Genomic DNA, 4019 nt, shown 5'->3' with positions numbered 1-4019 from the left:
CATCCTTCTCCAAGCTAGGCCCTTCATTTGTAAGCAAAACAAATGTATCCAATTTAGGCAGCATCATATTCTCATGAACATTAGAATCATTACCAAGAAACGAAAGTACCTGGTAATTTAGTTGGCGTGCACAAGCTCTAGTAATTGGTCCAGTATGTATAGCAGCAGGGGCTGTGGGTGTAACAATTGTATTGATGTCCTCATCAAACCCTTTCCCGGATACGAATAATGGAGACTGCTTTCTGTATAATTGTGCTTATGCATCTAGAAACCCAATTTATGTTTCTGTCATTTTCCCGAATGCTCAGAGCATGTAATAACAACAACCAACTTGGTTGGTATTATATGCAGAGATTACCTCATCTGCTAGATGCCTCAGCTAGTGCTTATCAACTAATAAGCTACTTCGAAAAGACCAGATACTGGAGAACATGGTGGAGGAAGTAGCAAGTGATTTCTTCAAGACAACAGACTTCATTGTTGCAGCTGGATCCAATGACATATTTTGGAGTATCTTTCGCCTTTATTACCGTTCTTTGGACGAGAGAAACCTTATCCTTCAGAATTTCTGGACGTGTTGGTGTTGGTTTCCAATCTATCATTTTAACAGAAGGTTCTGCAAATTTATTACTACTGTAGTTTAGTGTCGCTTGCTGTTGTTTGCTGCAGACCTCTATTTTCTTTCCATCGATTAAGAGGCTAAATGAACAGGGTGCTCGAAAGTTTGTTGTGTCCAACGTCGGGCAACTCGGTTGTATACCATACGTTTGTGCTCTGGAGATATGTACGATATCGTGACAGAGATCATTCTGCACTACCGTCAATACGGTACGCTTTTCTTCCTCGCTGCTTCCCGCAAATGATGTGCTTCAGACTTCTGAACACGAAATGGCAATACTTAGAATCCAATTCTTGCTTTGTATTAACACCTCTGGACGTTACCTAAGCTGACTGTGCATATGAAGAACCCCAGTGGTAAATGAAACTTTTGTTCATTGACTACATTGCCTGGTTTTGATAATGCGCACGACCCATGCAGCGGCGGCTGCTCCCCTCTGTTCCTTTGCTTTAGCGTAACCAAACTCCTGACTCTTCCTCGTAAATTTCATTGCCTTAATGGCAGTAGTCTTATACTTTTCTTCAATAAATGGAGCCATGTGACACCGCAGGTAGTCGCATAGTTTCATTCCCTAGATGGCTAATGCTTAACACCGGTCGGATACCATAAGTTATGGTAGTGCTCGCTCGGCAAATTCTATCAGTTCAGTAGTGTCCTTAGTAGGAGCGGAAGGGATGTAGCAAGGAGCCGAAACCTACCGTTACGGCACCGTGGAAAAAGCCGAAACCTAGGGTATTCCCTGATCTGAACGTCAATAACAACCATTGCCTTACGTACCATTGGCTGGGAAAGGAAGGTGCTGTTTACCGCAAGTAGATCTAGCTGATTGACACGTTCATAGTCAAAAACTAATGCATCGAACCCTTTGCTGATCAAAAGATTAGGAACCGTCCTCCTTTTATCGGATACCCATGCCGAAGCAGGGCTATAAATATCTCATACATATGTTTCCTAGGATCTACTACATGATAATGAAAAAGTTTTGGCTTGAGTTCTTTCGCGATAGGCCCTTGCAAGAAAATTCTTTGAAGATGAGGATTCGGTGGGGATGGCATTATCGCCATATGCTATTGGATTTCTCCCTGGCTTTGCCTTTGCCGAAACGGTTCCGTTGACATCCTTTGTTGTAGAAATTATCTTGTTGGAAAATGGAGGATATTAACTTTTATTTTGTTAGAGGAGGTAGGAAGCCGAGCATTGGGAACTAGTCGATATAGGGTTTCGGAAAAAAGGGTTTATAACTCCCTTCGCTTTGTCAATTAAGAAAAATAGAATGTTCTTACCTTCGTGATATTCCATTTTCTTTGATCCTTTCGGTTTTGAACTGCGCTTTGCCCGTACTAGGTCTTGAAACTTAGCTTCAACCTCTCTGTAGGAATGAAGGTTCTTGTCATCCAATTTCTTGTATGATAATGAATCGAGTTTCAAAACACGGTTGTTGTAGGGAGTTATTTCTTTCTTAAAGGAAGGCTCTCTGCTCCATTGGGTGATGGTTCAATGGTTCTGTTCATCTTATTCCTAGGACGATCTGTTAACTTGGGTTTTGTTTACCAGTTGGTTAGGTCAACTTGTGGCATAGCTGTATTGGACGTGATACGGTGAATGAGACCCCTTTTGCTTTCCGATACTTTCTTGAAGTAATAGCATCTAAGTACAATAGTGTAGAGTTCCCCGCACGAAACATTGCAAAACAGTCTAAAAGAGGTGAAAGAGCTATAAAGAACTCAGGAAGGAGCCATTTGTAGCACTAAGAGGAAGATGTCTCACAACCAGCCTACGGATAATACATGTTGATATAGGAATGAAGCCTGCATAAACTCGTAAGTCAATAGTGAATTTAGTTGCATCGAAGGAGGATAAATTCAATAATGAGGGCTGCCCGCAGATGATAGCAATTCATCCTCACTAAGAGCTAACGACTAGAAATCTAGCAAATAGGACATTTTGTTAATTGAATTAGTAAGTTATCCTGGTGTAGAGGGTGTTCTTCCTCCCCACTCTAGAGGCTAAACCAGTTAGAAAAGCGTCCCCCGGGAGTTTCACGGTAGTAGATGATGTTCCTGGTACTAGTAGTCCATAGAACTAAGATTTGCATGCATGGTGGGTTACAACATTGTATCTATCTTTTGCAGTCTATAAATACGTATCCCAAAGTTATAGATTCTGCTTCTTAAGGGTTGGGTGTCAAAGTCCTTTGTAGGTGGTTTGGTCCTTCAAATGCCTATCTGTTGTTCTAGTCCCCAAAGGCGGAGCTTTATTAGTTGTAGGTGGATGGACCTCAAGTCCTTTCCTTTCTCTAACGCTAATACGCGGCCTATCATGATTGTTGTCAAAGATGAAGGCCATATTGTAGTCATAAGATTGCGTGTTGTGTCGTCATTCTGTATCGTGTATAGATTCTCATATGTGTTGTCATTCTAGTACAGCTAATCCGTGAACAGCTAACACATCGTACTCTCAAAATGGGATAGGTTCGATGTATGGTCATGGAAGGCCTCTTAAAAAGATCTACTAAATTCATTGAGTTGTTCCAAAGAATCAAAGCGCCCAGTTATTAAGAAAATCCCTTGTTGACTTTCCATGAAACATTCGTTTGGCCGAGGACTTCCATAGTTGTTCCTATTTCAACTAGGTAGGCCTTCGGTATTCATGCTTCCTTCTATCAAGAGCATTGTGGCAGTATGAAATCCTACCCCAGCCTTGTTTATAATTTTCACCGGGCATATCCGATTTTTGGACACATGTTGCATCCCTTTTCTTGCTGCATTAGCTTAACCATTCGCTTCTTTCCATTGCTTCAATGCTTGTTTCAAGCAATAGCCAACAGTTACTAAAGTAGTTTATCCTATTCAAAGCTATAATCCATGACTAATATGCACACAACAATAAAGACTGTTGTTTTTTCTAGTGAGAAATGAGTACTGTTTTTACACAGCTATAGTGTCTGAGAATTTGATAGAAAAGCAAGGTTCAGAGCCCACGGAGCGGTAGGTCGACATTCCTTCTTCTATCCAAGCTTCTGGTGGTATCTATACCTTTTGAGACCAATCCCTGGTACAATTCATTACTGGAAGAGAATGCTAGATTTCTTTTTCATAGTTCGCTTCAGGGTTGTAGATAATGCTCTATCAAAGAGTGCCATGGTACGTGCTCGAAAGCATTAGACAACTAGCTACTTGTCCTTGCTTTTCTCTAGTGTGCCCCTTCATTCAATCTCTAACTCAATGTCTACCAACATACCTTTCCTTTCTGAATCAGGAATAGCCAACTTAGGGTAAATGCTTTTCCCAGCTCAAAGGCGATGACTAATCCGGGGGTACCTAGAAAGCGAACAAATGTTCCCATGGTCATGATTGTGGACTAAACAGCCCTTTCTCTGATTCTCCTTGTTGACTTTGAA

The 4019-nt window shown here is 41.3% G+C and overlaps 1 pseudogene; it reads left to right on the top strand.

Moving 5' to 3' along the window:
* Window positions 1–419: 419 nt before the first annotated feature.
* Window positions 420–1073, top strand: LOC123176650 (GDSL esterase/lipase At5g41890-like; annotated as a pseudogene).
* The last annotated feature ends 2946 nt before the right edge of the window (window positions 1074–4019 follow it).

The sequence above is a fragment of the Triticum aestivum genome, unplaced genomic scaffold (assembly GCF_018294505.1).
Source record: "Triticum aestivum cultivar Chinese Spring unplaced genomic scaffold, IWGSC CS RefSeq v2.1 scaffold254724, whole genome shotgun sequence".
Classification (NCBI taxonomy): Eukaryota; Viridiplantae; Streptophyta; class Magnoliopsida; order Poales; family Poaceae; genus Triticum; species Triticum aestivum.
Note: the sequence above shows the minus strand (reverse complement) of the source record. Positions and strands in the feature narration are given on the sequence as shown.